Here is an 18,152-nt window from a genome sequence, read left to right on the forward strand (position 1 = left end):
GGCTAACGTTCGCTGAAGTTGATCTTGTGGTGAAGCATGCCACGAGCTTGCGAATGTGGACATGGCTGGGGCTTATGTGGCCCTGAATTCTTCCCATCTGTTGCAGTCTGGAAGGCATATCACAGCCAAGATGAAAGAGGAAGACTCTTCCTTGTTTTTGAGAAGGCATGTTAGTAGGGTTTTTAGAGTAGAAAACGGGGAATTCCAGTAATTGGTTGATGTCCTTAATAGGGCATGGGGGTTTCCATTTCAAGATAATCAATACTTTGTCCAGCATCTTGAGGTACCAGACAAAGTGAAACTGTCCCTTTCACTTTCTAAAATAATTATCTCTGGGTCCACTTAGGGTGAGAGTTGAGGCTGAGGAAGTTCTGCAAGACAAGTGAAACTCTGATCAGGAGATTTTAAGGAATCCTACTTACTGGTGTTTGGGAAGTGGTCAGAGTGTGTGACACAGGGTGGACAGTATTATCAGATATTCTACTTCTCCAAGATATATCTGAAAGTGCCCTTTCTTTTTGCCATTCACTTAAATCTCGGTGACCATGGGCCTAGGAGATTGAATTCTGGTTAGATCTACATCTCTTAAAGTTGATGTAATGTCAGAAATAAGAGAAGTTTATGGTAGTCACTAAGAGTAACTACACTGAGTACATAGTGTTCTGGAAAATTAATTATATAATAATACAAATTACATTTTTCTTCTTTACAAAGGGTATAGAACATTAGGACAGCTTATCATTTCAGAAAAAAGCCTGACATTTTTTGTTTTTCTCGGGGGAAGGGTAGAGCACCTTGCTATGTAGTTCAGGCTGGCCTTGAACTCACTTATATAGCCCAGGCTGGCCTTGAACTCACTTATGTAGCCCAGGCTGGCCTTGAATTCATGACAATCCTCCTGCCTCAGCCTTCTGAGTGCTGATATTACAGGTACTTGCCACCATGCCTGGCTAATTTGCACTGCAATAAAAATTCAACTATATTAACTACTCAAGATGAAAACTTTAAAACATTCAAGTATAGAATAACATATGCATACATATTCACATAAGAAGCATGTAGAAGACCCTTCTATGCAGAAAGATAAATTAGAAAACAGAAACAGAAAAAAGATACGTTTCAAAATTTTGGGAATTTTGAAATTTTAAAAAGCAAGAAATAACAGATAAAATGAAAAGACAAATGGCAAAGTTGTGTTAATATCTTCAGAACAGATAGAACTCTCATAAATCAGCAAGAGAAGTATTGAAGCCAATAGAATAATGGAAAAATATAATAAACAGGAAATCCACAAAAGATCAAATGAAAGTATCAAGAGATGTCAACTTTACTCATACTCAAAGAAATACACACTAAAAGATTGAGACAACAAGATTTTGCATAAGAGGTTGGCGATGTTTCGTGCTTACTGTTAAAGGACTATGGGAAAGGATATCTCATATACTTGCATTGAGATATAAATTGGTGCTATCTTTTATAAGGTAGTTTGATAATATATATTAAGGCCTTAAAATGTACACGACATGGATAATAGTTTTGAAATAATTCCCAATGTGTTTCACCTTTTGTTATTCTGATAACTTACTATCAAGTCCCCAGGGAATAGACAGGGTGAATGCCTGCGAGAAGGAAGGAACATTTTTTCTTGTCTGTTGTTATGGTGTATATCTAGATGTTTCCCCAAAACCTCCTGTGCTCAAAGGGAGGGCTTTTGAAAGGTAATAGACTCATGGGGGTACTATAGCTAAATGTGATTTTAAGAGGTGGGAGCTGGTTAGAAAGGGCGTGTCTCCGGGGGCGTGACTTGGTAGGGTGCATCTCCCTTCCTGGTTCCCTCTTTTTCTTTCTGTTTCCTGGGTTCTCTGAGGTGATCAGCTTCTCCTCTACTATGCCTGTCTGCCATGATGTTCTGCCTTGGAGCAGACTGACTATGAATTAAACTGTGAGCCCAAATAAACCTTTTATTGCTTAAATTGCAGGTGCTGGATATTGTATCTGACTGACTAGGAAGGTGACTAAGACATCCTATAGGAAGAGGAAGTAAAAGCCCATCTGGTTCCTAGAGGAGGCTGCCCAGGAAGGAAAAGCAAGTGATTCCAAGTAATTTGGGGAGATTCTTCTAGCACTAGAGGTGGTCCTTTGCATTCCCAAGTGCAGGCTATGAAAAGGGCAGGCTCCTCTAGAGAAGTACTACATACAACATGATGCCACCCAGATAAGAGGCTAAAAGCAGTATTAAATTTTATTGGGAATGGGAAAAAAATCCCTAGTTTCCCTTGAACTAAAATTGGCATAGTTGGAGCTTGGAAAAAGGTCTAGAAAGCTACTGGGACATGAACCAGCCTACTTTCCAAATGATAGTGGGATGTGCAGACACAAAGCACAGGCTATGGGTGACCAACCTCTGAAGGTAAGTTACAGGGTCAGTAGTCATGCCTATGTGGATACTCATATCAGTAAGCAATGATGCCACGTGATAGAACCAAGAAAGTATAAATCACCGGTCTCAAAGACTGGACTAGGTGCAGACACCAGCCATAGCCTTCGTGGACTTTAGAAAATGCCCAGGTAAAACATGCAGTGAAAGGCCAGAGGAGACTTAAAGGATAGCCAGGGCCAGAGTGTCACCTCAGTTGCTGTAAGAATATCTTGGGAAAGAGAAAAAGAAAACTTGAGAACCTGAAGATTTACCCAAAGGAGATTATTTTAAATAAAAAAATATTGTTTAAACTTGAGCAGTTAAAAACATCTTTGTCAGTTTTCAGTGTGAATGCCTACTATATCATGAAAAATTTAGTTAGAAGCAAATAAAGAAGCTATCCATAGTTGTGCAATATGATTATAAAATGTAAATTTCAGGTTCATGAACTTTAATCCTGCCATTATACTTTAGCAATTAATTCTAAAGAAATAATTGGGCAAGGATCCAGGATATATACACTGATTTCAACAAAAATCTGCAAGATAGATCTTTGTCAACTGAGCTCTGAATCAGATCAAATTTGCATTACAGCATTTTTAAGAATTGAAAAACTGGAAATAACCTAAATGTTCATCATTTGAGGAATGGTTACATTATAATAAATACTTCATACTTATTAAAAGAATAAGAGAGCCAGATGCAGTTGAACACACCTGTAGTCCCAGATACTTCAGTGGGTAAGGGAGAAGGATAATTTGAACCTAAGAATGTGAGGCCAGCCTGGGGACCATAGTGATAACAACAGCTCAAAAAATATGGGGGCTGGGGATTTAGCTCAGCGGCAAAGCGCCTGCCTGGCAAGCGCAAGGTCGTCAGTTCGGTTCCCGGTACAGTAGAAAAAAAAAAAAAAAAAAAAAAAAAAAAAGACTCAAAAAATAATAAACGTCTAAGATCTAGTGTTAGGAAATAAAACAGGTTGGGGACTATTAAATGGAAAGTGATCTTATTTGAGTAAAAGCATATGTTGGTCTATATTTACTTACATGAAAATATATCTATGGGCCAGGGATATAGCTCAGCAGTACAGTATCTGCCTGGCAAGCACAAGGTCCTGAGTTCAATTCCTAGAACGCCCCCCCACAAAAAAGAAAAAGAAAATATAATATGTTCTATGGGAAAATAAAAAGATTATGAGTGTGACTTCATTTTATTTAAATATGTATATATAACATATGTTTCATATATATTATATATACACACATAGAAAGTTTCTATACAAAATTGTTAGTAGTAATTGTCTGTGGATGGTAGGCTTAAGTAGAATTCTCACTTTTCAATTTTTATATTTCTGCATTGCCTAATGTCTTTCCCCAATGTCTTAACCTTATTTTAATTTACTTATGAAAATAAAATAGTATGTATATTTAGTGACATTGAGATATCTGCAGTGTGTTACTGTATTGAATAAGATTACTAAAGTGCATATGGTTTAATATAATGTTTTTATATAAATGAGTATTAGTGTATATACATAGAATAAGTGCCAAATAGTTTTTTTTGTCTTTTTGAGACAGAGTCTCACTATGCAGTTCAGGCTGGCTTTGAACTCACTTATGTAGACCAGGCTGGCCTTGAACTCGCAATGATCTTCCTGCCTCAGCCTCCCAAGTGCTGGGATTACAGGCATGTACCACCACATCCAGCAATGCCAAAATAGTAAAAGTGGTTATTTTTGGGTCTTTGGGATTAACACCTGTTTTTATATATTTTATTTTATTTAACCTATTTCCTTATTTCTAACAGTGGTATTTTGTGAAATTAAGGGGAGAAAAAAAGCACAAAGTAGTTCCTCCTGTCCAGCGGAGCTTCAGTGTGATGGCCAGTTTGAGGTAGTTACTGAGGTATTTTAAGAGCCAAGTTGAGGTGTCTTTGGTTTCAGGGAAAATGTGATCATTATGTAGGACCGGATACATAACTGACTTGAGCCAGTGCATAAGTAAAATGCCTTATTTTTCAAAAGCAAGAAAAATTGCTGTCAAAGGCACTAAAATATAAAGCTTTTTCCTCTGTTGCACATCTCTTTTCTGCTCATGTGCACAATTTACTGTCCCCTTGGACATCACATAAAAAAGCACACGTTTAGAGATAAAATTATTAAGAATTTCAAGAAGATGAAAGCATTAAATCAAGAACAGGCCCTTCTGAGTTTGGAGGTCAGTGAGATCTGTGTAACTGCCCAGGTTTATTTCCTTAAAACTGAATTTGTGGTCATCTAGATACTATCTGGGACATTCAAGAAACTACCAGTGGCAGAATAATTTAGAGTATTATGCTTCATTGGCAGTCAAAGTTGGGTTTCTCTGCTCCTGACTCTCCTATGCAAAGCTGATAGTTTAAATATGGATCGGGAATCAGTTCCTACCTATCTTGAGTTCCATTAATTATTAGGACTGATGTTTGTTCATAGTAGAACACTGACCCAACTAATTGTCCCTTAATTTGTGGGCTATATGATTTCATAATAGTTACAATAGTTGTGTTTTAGACAAAGCAACCTGTCTGACCAATATTTAGTAATAGTTTTATCCAAGTCTATCAACTTTTCCCTTTGGAGGTACTGTAGTTCCTAAGCTTTGATTTTAGTCTTATGCATACAACTATTCTAAAACTGTTTCTACCTTCTAATATAGCAAGTTCTAGAGTATGTCATTGCAGTGCCTGACAGGAAGGACTGGAAATTATCCAAAACCAGGCAGCTTACCTGGTCTGCAGTTGTGGCTCAGTAAGATAAATTCAATTTTGAATAGGGATGGGAGGTAGAAATTATTGGAGATTGTGTGTTGAAATCTGTTAGGGTAAAGATTCTGGGGAAAGAAGTAGAATGGGAGGATTAGAGGGTTGAAAAATTGGAAGGAAATTTGGGAGGGAGGAAAGGCAGTTGAAAGGGAATGTGTGAAGAAGAGCTCTCAGAGGTCTAAAGAAATCTGTGGCTGGGTTTGGTGGCACATACCTGTAACCCCAGCACTCCGTGAGGAGGAAGAAGGATGATCATGAGTTCGATCCCAGCCTGGGTAATTTAGCAATTTAGCACGACCATGTCTCAAAATAAAAAGAAATGATTGGATTATAGCACAGTGTGAGTTCCTGGGTCTTTGTTCTATCCCCAGTACCACACATGCACACATACACACACGCACACACACGTGCAGACACACACACACGGAAAGAAACCTGATATATAAATATATATGTATATATGCATACAAACATATAATATATAATCAAATTTACCGTCTTAACATTATTATTATTATTATTATTATTTTGCTGAGGATCAAACCCAAGGCCTCATGCATGCTAGGCAATTGCCCTACTACTGAGCTAAATTCTCAGCTCATCTTAAACACTTTTAAGTATACAATTCAGGGATCAGGACGTTCATAGTGTTGTGCAGTAGTTCTGCAGAATACTGTTCATCTTGAGAAAACTGAAACTCTATTTATTAAACAGTAACACCCCATTGCCCCTTGCTTCTGGCCCCTGATGGTCACTATCCAACTTTCAATTCCTATGACTTTTGTTGTGTGTTGTGTTTTTTGTTTTTGCTAAAATATCTAAAATCTAAAATATCTCTTCAATGTCACTTCAGGTAGGGCCTGGTCCGAAATGGTTGGTCACTGGTGGTTTAACCTAGAAATTCTTTTTCCTGTCTCTTCCCTTTGCTATCTGCTTCTTGGGTTCCATGGGATGAGCCAGCTAGTTTCTTCTACTATGAAGTTTCTATGATGCAGCCAGCCAACCGTGGACTCAACACTGAAACCATGAACCAAAATAAACTTCTCCTCCTTTAAATTTTGGTTGTCGGTATAATACAGTCATGTAAGTGGAATCTTGTAGTCTCTTTCTTTTTGTAACTAGCTTAATTCACTTATCATAAGGTCCTCAATTGACACTTCATGTCTTTCACTCATTTTCTAATGGATTTTTGGTTGTTTAATGTTGAGTTTTAAGAGTTCTTTATAAATTCCAGATATGGCTTTTTCAGATATATAGTTTGCAAATAGTTTCTCTTACTCTGTAGCTTGACTTTTCACATTCATAACTGGGTTTTTTTTCCAGAAAAATGCATTAATTTTTTTATGAAGCCCACTTTAACAGTTTTTCTTTTTGGGGATTGTGCTTTAGGTGTCAGATATAAGCACCCTTTGACTACTTGCAAGTCACAAAGGTTTTCTCCTATTGCTTCCCCCAATGTTATATATCTTCTTGCATTTCATATTTAAGTCTGAGATCTATTTAGAGTGAATATTTGCGTAAAGCATGAGATTTAGATTCAGTTTCATGTTTTCCAATGGGATGATTCTTCCATTTTCTTGAAAAAAATGTATGAAATTGTTGTTAATCTTTCTTTATATGTCTGATAGTACAGTCTAGTAAAATCATCTGTATCTGGAAATTTATTTTTTAGAAGAAGTTTAAATTGCTCATTAAATTTCCCCATGGTTATAGTTCTATTCAAATGATCTATTTCATATAGGTTGAATTTATGTTAACTTGTATCTTTAAAGAATTGATTCATTTAACCTACATTATCAAATGTATTTGTAAACTTTTAGCATTTCTTTGTTATATTTTGGATGTCTGTAGGCTGTTTATGTCCTTATAGTCCACCTTTCATTCTTGGTATTGGTAATGTGTGTTTTTTCTTCTTTCTTTTTCTCAGGCTTCTTAAATGTTTGTCAGGATTTTTTTAATCACATAAAAGAACTAGCTCATTTGTGCACTGAATTTTTTATTGCTTTATGTTTTCAATTTTATTGATTTCTGCTCCTCATTATCTTCCTTCTGCTTGCTTTTCTTATACTTTTTCTTTTACTAAATTCTTGAGTTGGGAGTTTTGACTACTGCTCTCAGACTTTTCCTGTTTTCTGTTGTACACATTTAGTGCTATAATTTTCATTCTCAGCACTGTTAGCTATGTTCCACAAATTTTGATAGGTTGTGTTTTCATTCATTTCAACATCATTTATATTTTCATTACTTTATTTTAAAAAATTTCCCTTGGAACTTTTTTGCTCTATGGACTATTTAGAAGTGTGTTGCTTGGTTCCCAAATGTTTGGAGATTTTTGGTTATCTTTCTGTTACTGATTTCTGGTATGATTCCACTTCAGAACATATTCTGCATAATTTCAATGCTTTTAAGCTTGTTAAGGTTTGTTTTCTGGCCCTCGGTAAGCTGTATTGATATGTTTTCTGTTGCTGCTTGAAAAGAATGTATATACTCTTTCTACTGGGTGGAGAATTCTATAAAGGTTGATTAGGTAGCATCATTTGATGGTGCTGCTAGGTTCTATATCTTTGCTAATTTTCTTTGTTATTCTATCAGTTATTGATAGAATATTTTGAATTCCATCTGTTTGTGCTTTACATATTTTTCATCTCAGTTGTATGGTGTATAAATGATATTTTAATGTCATGAAGACTTGATCTGCATCACGACGCAATATCCTTATCTGTCTCAGTTAAACCTTGGGGGGGGTCTAAAATGTGAGTTTCTCATAGATAACATATGATTGTGTCATGGTTTTTAGTACATTATACCAATCTTTGTTTTCTAATTAGTACATTTATAATATATAAACTTAATATAATTATCGCTATTTGGGATTTAAATCTACATTTTAATTTTTTCTCCTTTCAAATTTTAATTTTTCCCTGCTTTCCTGTGAGTTACTTCAACATTTTCTTAGAGTTCCATTTTGATTTATATACATTTCTGTGTTGCTTAATGCTGGAAATATATTCTGAGAAAGAGAAGGGAAAGAAGGACAAATTATGTATGTATATATATGAAGGATAGCTAACATAATTGTACTACTGTCTTCTATTGCTTTACTGAAAGGAACAGTTAATGATTATTTGTTTGATTAGTCTTGCTTGTCTGTATTTATTTTCCTGAGAAACTACTTTGAAGATATCAATATGTAATGCAACAACCATTGTTAATTTCCTACCACTTTGTCTGTAACTCTGTATTGTTTGTATTGTTCTTATGCTATTTTGTAAATGGATGTCTGTTTGTTACTATGTTTTCCTTCTTTTATTTTTAAAATAAATTTAAAATAAGAAATATGTCATCAGTCAATTTTCTCATTCTACCAACATCCTAGAGTGAGAAATGTAGATAATATAGGTTACTACATACCTAAGCTATATGTTATAACCAATTTTACTTTGTAAACTTTTTTTGGTTAAAAACCAAGACACAAACTCATCAACCTAAGCCTATACAGGGTTAGGATAATTAGTATTACTGTTTTCCACCTTTACTAACTACATTGTAAGGTCCTTAGTGGCAACAACATGCATGAGTTTGTTAATTTCTATGGTAACAATGTCTTGTTCTGGAATGCTTCTTGAAGGACCTGTCTGAGGCTGTTTTACAGTTAACGTTAAAAAAAGAAATATGTATACACTCTAAAATAAAGGTGAAAATTATAGTATATTAAATACATAAACCTGTAACATAGTCAGTTAGTGTCAAGTATTACATACTATACATAATTGTATGTGCTGTACTTTTATATACCTGGAAGCACAGGTTTACACCAGCATTACTGCAAACAGGTGATAAAACATTATGATAGCTATGATCTCACTAGACAATAGGAATTTTTCAGCACCATTATAATCTAATGAGACCATTGTTGTACATGAAGTCCATCCTTGATTGAAATGTCATTATTCAGTGCATGATTCTGTGTGTGTGTGTGTGTGACTGCAGACTATTCGTGTCTTCATTTCACTAGTTTGAGTGAAGTACAGAAACTTTCCTTTCCTTTATATCCTTTACTCTTCCTTATTACAATGTGGTTGTCATAAATATTTTCTCTGTATACACTTAGAACTACATTAGACAGCATTGTAATTTTTCCTTCAGTCACCCAACATAGTTTAGAAGAATCAAGAGCAGCAGGAAATTCTATTTACCCATATTTATGCTTATTTTATTTTTCTTCCTTTCTGGTGTTCCAGGTTTCTCTGTAAAAATAATTTCCTTTTCATTTAGATTATGTCTTTAAGCTACTTATTTTTTTAGCTGAAAAATCTTGCGTTTTTGTTTTTCTTTCTTTTTTTATTCCTTTTTTTTTTTTTACTTTTTTAGTACATGTTGGCAGTAGAAAATGATTACATTTACTGTAGGGGATTGGTACGTGTGTGTAACACATTTTGATTCCCTTTCCCCCTTTCCCCCCTCCACTCCCTTCTTTTCCTGCATCAGATTCATTTATTTAACTTATAAGACCTTGTATAGTTAATTGCCATATAAACAGATTGAAAGCCAGACTAGTAGGCCAAAGAACATATGAAACATGTAAAACAATTGTACTAAGTGAAGGTACACTTTTAGATACATTGTCTGTGCTGGATTACACATTTTTCTTAGGATATGTTTTCAATATATAGTGACTCCATTCAGTTTTGGGTTTGTTACATATTCACATCACATCTTAGTCATTTTTATTCACATTACTCACTTTCTTCCTTCCCTCTTTTCACAGATCCTCTTCACATCTCTACAGAGTCTATCTCCCTGTTTCTTAACATGTCTCTTTTATTTTGCTTTTAAAATTATTTATATTTTGGATCTCTCATATTAGAGAAACCATGTGATATTTAACATTTTGTGACCAACTTATTTCACTTAGTTTTATGATCTCAAGATTTATCTATTTTCCTACAGATGACTCAAATTTACCCTTCTTTATGGCTTAGTGGTACTCCATTTGTTCTTGTACCCCATTTTCTTTATCCATTCATCCTAGACATACATAGACTGATTCCATGATTTAGCCATTGTGAATTGTGCTACTGTTGTGAATATGCATGTATTGCATGTATATAAATGTATGATGACTTTAGCTCTTTTGGGAAGATACCTAGGAGAGATACCACTGGGTCAAACGGAGTTTCTATTTTAAGAAATCTCCATACTGAGTTCCAAAGTGGTTGTATATAGTCAGGCATAGTTACAGCAATGACTCCAAGTCTCTGGTACTGAAATCTGTCTTAATTATTTTCCTCATTGCTGAGACACAATACTAGACACTCAGAGCTCTTAAATAAGGAGAAGTTTATTTTGGCTCACAGTTTGTAGAGGATTCAGTCCATAATTGGCTGGCTCCAAGGCAGAAAGGGCATGATAGAGGAATGATGTTCACATTATTGTGCCCAACAAACAAAGCGAGAAGGGAGGAGCCTGGACAATATGCACTCTGCATGTCACACACTTGCTGACCCACCTCTGACCAGGCCCCACCTCCAGAAAGAAAGTCAGCTATGCTTGATCCAGTCACCTTCCCAAAGGCTTGTCTTTGAATGCATGAGAGTTTTAGAATCTAGATCTATACCACAACTCCTGCTCATTTCTCTTTTTTGCTCAATTGCATTGGCTATTTTTTGTGGTTCTATATAAATTTTAGGATTGATATTTTCAAACTCTCTGAAGAAGAGTTGATATTTTGAGAGGTAGTATATTGATTCTATACATTGCTTTATGTAGTAGTGAAATTTGAACAATATTGATTCTTTCTAATCCATAAACATGGATGCCTTTCCATTTTTTTGTTTCTAAAATTCTTGTAGTTTTTCTTAGATTGTATTGATTTTTTCTTTTTCATAAAGACTGTTTTCACTAGATATAGTATTCTGGGTTGACAGTTTCTTTCAGTATGTGACATATATCATGCCACTTCCTTCTGGCGTGATTGTTTTAAATGAGAGAAACATTGTCATTCAAATCATACTTCCTCTGTGGATAAAGTATTGTTTCTTCCTTACTACTTTCAAGATTTTTTTCTTTACCCTTAGTTTTCAAAAGTTTGACTATGCTCTGACTTGGTATGGAATCCTCTGAATTTATCCTGTTTGATGTTATTCATTTCTTGACTCTGTAGTCCAAATTTGAGAAGTTTTGTTTCTAGATCTTTTTTAGACATTACTTATTTGAGTACATTTTCAGTCCTAAACTCTTTCTCCTCTCTTTCTGGAATTATAATGACACAATACTAGATACATTTGTGTTATAGTCCCACAAATCTCTATGCCCCCGCACCATGTGTTCTCTATTTCTTATCTATATGTGGTAATTTTTCAGTGTTCTGTCTTTGAATTTGCTGATATTTTAACCTTCGTCCCCTCCATTCTGCTATTTGCCCATTTATAGATTTTTTTGTTAGTCTTTTTCAGTTCCAAAATTTCCATTTGGTTTTTCTTTGTATCTTCTGTTTCTCTGCTAAGAAGTTCTGTTTTTTCTTTCATTTCAAGTGTGTTCATAATTGCTTATGGGAGCATTTAAAAATAATGGCTGCTTTCATTTTTTTGTCAGATAATTCTAATACTTCTCTCATCCTGGTGTTGACCTCTGTTGATTCTGTTCTTACTTCAGTTTAAGAGCTTGCCAGTTCTTGTTATAAGAAGTGACTTGTTTTTGGAGACAGAGTCTTGCTATGTGGTGCAGGCTGGCCTTGAACTCACTATGTAGTCCAGTTTGGCCTTGAACTCAAGGCAGTCTTTCTACCTCAGCCTCCCAAGTACTGGGATTACAGGCATGCACCACCATGCCCAGCAAGAGTGATTTTGGGTTGAAACCTGGAGATTTCCAGTATTAAGTTATGAGGCTCTCGGTCTTATTTAAACTTTGTCTTTTGGCATGGGAAGAAGGGCATTGCCTTATTATTGCCAGGTGAGTTGTAAGAGTCTAAATTCACCCACTGGGCCTCTGTTGTTGAGGGGTTGCTTCTTGCCATTGCTAGGTGAGGGTGGGAGTTCAGTTCTCTCCTAGGCCTCTTCCTGGCTGCTCACCACGTGGTCCCTAACGACACCCAGTGGGGGTAGGTTTATTACCACTAGGCAATGGTTAAAAACCCTGTTCTCCACCCAGCTTCCTCTGACACCATCCCAGGAAAGACAAGGAAGGGAGCTTGTTATTTCTGGTTCCCACTGTGGTCTCTACTTCTACTGTTGGCAGGGAGTGGCTGTCATTATCATCCACCAGAAAAGAAAATCCTGGTTTCCTTCTCAGTTTTTTCTGATGCCACCCTGGAGAGGGAATTTGGAACACCTTGTTACAGACTGGAGAGAGGATAGACGTTTAGGCTCCCCACTTGACCTTTGCTGACAGGAATAGGGATAGGGTAACAGTTTGTTCTATAGTGTTTGGTTACAAAAAGTATTGGTTAGAAGTTTTCTGTCTTGTTAAGTTGTCCCTTTTCTAGGCCTTGCATGGAGAAAGCAGTCTTTTGTTAGGCCTTTTTATATCTGTGCCCATTGTTTCTGGCCTGCCAGCTTCAACTCCAAATATGAAATAGATGAGGCAAAAAGAATACTTAGGGAAACTGACATCATGCCGTTTCTTGGATCTCAAAGCCCTAGATTCTCTGCCTTCTTCTCCAATTTTATATATATATATATATATATATATATATATAATGGCCAACGTTTTTAGTTGTATTTGATGGGAGAAATAGAAAAAGCATATATATCCATCTTCCTAAACACAGACTGGATTTTTTTATTAATGCATGTTCTTAGTACATAGTGATTACATTAGTCATGGGCAGTTATAATACATGTATTTCTTTTTTATATTCCCTTTCCCACCTCTCCCTCCATCTCTTGGTCCCCTTCTCACTTGCAAAATACCAACTTCCTTGGTTCCTTTTATCTATCTTTTATTTTACTCTTTATCTATACATTGGGTTTCTTATATACGAGGATCCATAAGATATTTAGGTGCATATTTGATTTATTTCACTTAACATTAAGGTTTCAAGGTGCATCCATTTTCCTACAAGTGATTCAAATTTATTCTTGTTTATAACTCCACTGTGTATAAATACCACATTTTCTTTATCCATTCAGGTGTTGATGGACATACAGACCTCTTCCAAGATTTTACTATTATAAATTGTGCTACTATAAATATGGGTATGCATGTATCACTGTAATAGTATGCATTTAATTCTTCCAGGAAGACATCTATTAAGATAATAACTGAGTCAAATGGAATTTTTAATTTTAGTTTGAGGGAATCTCCATATTGATTTCCATAGTGGTTTTACTAGTTTACGTTCCCACCAACAATGTACAAGGGTTCCTTTTTCCCCATAGCTTTACCAGAATTTGTTGTTTGATTTCTTGACAATGGCCATTCTTTCTGGAGTAAGATGGAATCTTACTGTTGTTTTAATTTGCATTTTTGTAGTAGCTAGAGATGCTGAACATTTTTCCATGTATTTGTTAGACATTAGTACTTCCTCTGAGAAGTGTTTATTCATTTCAATTGCCCCTTTTTAAATTGGACCTTTTATTTGGGGAGGGTTAATTTTTTGAATTCTTTATATATTATAGATAGTAGTCCCCCCTGCCCAAAGAGTAGCTGGCAATTTTTTACCATTTTGTAGGTTGTCTCTTCACTGTATTTGTTGTTTCCTTTGCTGTGGACAAGCTTTTTAATTTGATATAGTCCCATTGGTTGATTCTTGATATTCTTGTGTAATTGGAATTCTTTTCAAAACATCTTTATTTATGCCTGTCAGACTACATGTATTTTTCATCTGACCTGAAAATCTCTACTTTGAACTTACTTTACATGTAATGTATTTACAGATATATTGGGCTTATTTTCACTATCTTGTTCAGTTCCCCCACTCTCTTCCTTATTTTTTCTTTTCTGTTCTCCTTTACTTTGGTCAAGTATGTCCATTAGAGTTTCCTTTAGTTTTAAGCATTTTATTATTTTACTATTTTGTTATATTTTCAACATGCATATTGACTAAACAAAATCTTTATTAATAAGTTACGTACCTGTTCTGAAATGAACAAGAACTTTAGGATGCTTTACCTCCACTCAATGTAATCCTATTTTACTTGTTACTGTTGTCCTATATTGTAACTCCTCTTTATCCAAATTATGCATTATTATTATTTACTACAGTCAATGCTTGTCTGGCTTTCACTATATATTTTTAAATTTTCATACAAACAATTTCTTCTTGAAGTCCTTCCTTTTGATTTTGTTTTTCTTCTTTCTGAAGTATATTCATTAGGCTTTCCTTTAGTGATGATCTATTAATGAATTTTAATTTCCTTCGAAAATTTTTTCATTTTGCCCTTGTTCTTGACAGTCTTGCACTAGCCAAATTGATGGTTATTGTTCTCTCACCACTCTGAAGATATTGTCTTATTGGTTTTTGTTGTTGCTGTTGAGATGCAAGATCTCAGTTTAATCATTTTTGCCTTTTAGATAATTCTTTTCTTTCTTTTCTCTCAGGTTACTTTAAGATATTTTGTTTGTTTTGATATTTAACAGAAATGTGTTTAGATGTGGAATTACTTTATTTTTAAAGCCTGTTTAAGAATTTAGTTTGATGAATTTCAGGATTTATAACTTTCATAAATTCTAAAAAATTCTCTGGTGACATTTCTTTGAATAACATCCTGCATGTAAAAGTACTCAGGGATATTGAGGCATTACCATCCACTACCCTTGCTCGCATCTTCTTTTACACTTTTTGATTTCTGGAGATTTCCTCTTCTTTCTAGCTAAATCATGTTACACATCAAAAAATTAAAATTAAACCTACAAAGTTTGTACTTATTTTATAGTACAAGATTTTTCAGGGCATCTAGTCATTCATATTCCTGGAAATACAAGTTCAAAGGTCTTTCCATCCCTTTTTTTGTCTCTGAGTATATGTTAGAATGTCATTTTAAATATGTTATAATGTTATATGTTATAATGTTATCGTAAATGTTATAATGTTATCTTAAACTTAATGCCTAAGAGTTAAGTTTAAGATAACATTATAAGAGTCACAGTTTAGGGCTCACTGAGAATACTAGGCTGGAACCTCTTATTCCATGACAAGGACCCCTGGCTTTGAGGGCTGGAGATAGGCGGTAAGAAGTGGGATGAGCAAAGTTTATTTTCCCTTTAAGTTTTCAATTTCTCTTATTCCTTTCCTGTGGTTTTTAAAATGTCAAATATATTTCTTAAGGTCTTTTAGCCTCAGTTTCATTACCTGTCCAATGAGGATAGAATGGCTTAATTTTATAGGGATGTTATAGAATTAAATGTGGTGACTTGTAAAATGACTGGTTCAGTGCCTGGCACAAAAACGAAGCTGAAAGAATGTTAGTTGCTTCCTTTCTTTTTAGTACTGTCATTTTCTGTGGTCTATCTTTGTCAGCCAGAACTTAGACAAGTAGGACTGTGTTGGCCCGAGGAGATATAAGGTACTGTTAAGAAATGTAAGAGTGTGTGAAGAAGTAGAGTTGGAGAGCCCCAGTGATGTAGGAAAAAGGGGCAATGTTGACTTCTACCAAAATGGGCTGCAATTCATGTATACTTTGGGAATATGCGATCAAATATTACCTCCCTTTGCTTCATCTCAAATAAGCTGGTAATTCTGTTTATTAGCAACATTTCAATCTTGTACAATTTCAGTTTTTACATAACTCCTAGAAAATATCTATCAAAGAGAAAAAAGAGAATTGCAAAGGAGAGACTCTATACCTAAATCATAACCAAGAGATGATAGGATGTGCTTTCTGCTGATTAGAATAAATGGCGTATAAATTTGATGACATAAAAGTGTTTCTGGAATTTAATTAACTGGAAAATATATTTTTAGAGGACTAACTTGTCCTCTGAAAATTATTTCCTTTTGTTTACATCAAATGCCCCAAATCTATGGTAATAAGCAGTACTAATGAATACAAAATATTTATGTATTTAGTACACTATATACTGTAGTATTAATACATAATACAAAGAATTCAGACTACAATTTCAATCTGAATTCCTAATTTATGAATTTTGGAGTGGTAGAGTTAGATCTTAATAGTAATTTATATAGGCTAGTTTTATGGTTTAATTTTAACCATGTATTACTGATTCTAATTCGCAAATGTCAGAGTCTTAGATTAAAAAACCAGACAGGATTTAAATTAAGGGCCTATGCTGTTTTTCACTTGCCTGATTTACCAATTCCAGTAAAGCATGAACTAGAGCCTGGCTCTTCTTTGGAAGATCATGACTAATACTAGAAATAAAAATATTTATTACCATCCCTATGTCAAGGGAAACAGTATAAAAGTAGTAACTGATTTGGGGTATGGAAGATAGATTTATATCTTTTAGGATGAGAGAAAAATAGGCAATTTGCACATAGTTTAGGGGAAATGTAGGACTGGTTTGTGATAAGTCTAGTGTTATCCAAGGGAGACTTTGAAAGACCATTTAAAGAAGAGAGACTGTTTTGACAAATTAGAGAAAATAAAACCCTTGACTTGTGTGTAGTTCAAAGAAGGTAAGGATGGAGTTCTTAGATATCTATAATATCTATATCTATATCAGCTCTATCTACATCACTCATGAAAGAATCAGAATCCCTATCATTTAATATAGCTTTCTCGATTATAAAACAATAATCAAAAATATCTGAATTAGGTGTATTAGTGTATTTAGTAGGAATTGTACATAGAGTAATTATTGTTAGCTGTGTGAGAATTTTAATAATTTATATGCAAAAGAACTGAATCTTAAGAACATTGGCCTAAGTGTTCCTAAGTACACTTTCAGGCCTTTCCTGAGGTTCCCCCCAGTCAAGCCTCAGGAAAACAGTTGTCTGTCTTGTTTTCAATGTCCCAGAATGTCAGGAAAACCTTTCCCTTTCCTCTCCACAGCCCTTCTCCGTAGTGATGCATTTTACTTATCAAAGACGTCAAAGTTAGTATATTGGGGATAGGGTTTTAATCTGAGTCATTTATATAGAGAATATTTATAGAGCTTAACCTCACTATTTAGATGGCCCTCATTTGGCAGTGAATGATTAGAAAACTCAGAAGTCAAGAAATTTATTTATTTATTAAGATACAAACAGCAACTTTATTTTCAACAAACTTGCTGTTATTGTATCTACCCCTCATCATAAACAGAAATGTTAAATCCCTTTCTTGCACTGGTATGGTTTTGAGTTCAGGATTTGCAATTCGACAGCCTGACTTCATATTATGTTCTACCACTTATTAACTATGTAATCATGTTCAAATTATTTAGCTTCTCTCTGCCTGTTTCTTCTATTAAATGTGAGTACAACGCATAGGGTTTTTGTCAGCCTTCAATACAATAATACATCTGAAACACTTCAAAGAGTTTCTGTTATATAGTAAATGATTGATAAAAATTAGCTATTATTACTCTAACTTAGAATGATAAATGACAGCAGGCAGTTAATATCTATGATCAGCATTTTGTCAATCTCAGCATTCTTTTCTTACAAAAATTTTTATTAGTACATGTTTGTAGTACATAATATTTACGTTCATCTTAGAGTATAGGTACATGTACTTAGTATATTTCAATTTTCTATTTCTCTTTCCTTTCCTTCCCTGCCCTTGCCCCTCCCTCCAACTGTGGATCCCCTTCCCATTGGAAAAGCTCTCTCTCAATTTCCTATTGTTCATCTTTTATTCATTTAAAAAATCATCTCTACTTTGGGTTTCTCATATAAGAGAATGTATGTGATATTTATGCTGTGCATCTCATTTATTTCTCTTCATATATGTGGTTTCAAGATGCATCCTCTCCCCTACAGATGACTCAGATTTCTTCTTCTCTATGGCAGAGTAATACTCTTTTTTTTGTTTTTTGTTTTTTTTTG

The sequence above is a fragment of the Chinchilla lanigera genome, unplaced genomic scaffold (assembly GCF_000276665.1).
Source record: "Chinchilla lanigera isolate Chin_1 unplaced genomic scaffold, ChiLan1.0 scaffold00133, whole genome shotgun sequence".
Lineage (NCBI taxonomy): Eukaryota > Metazoa > Chordata > Mammalia > Rodentia > Chinchillidae > Chinchilla > Chinchilla lanigera.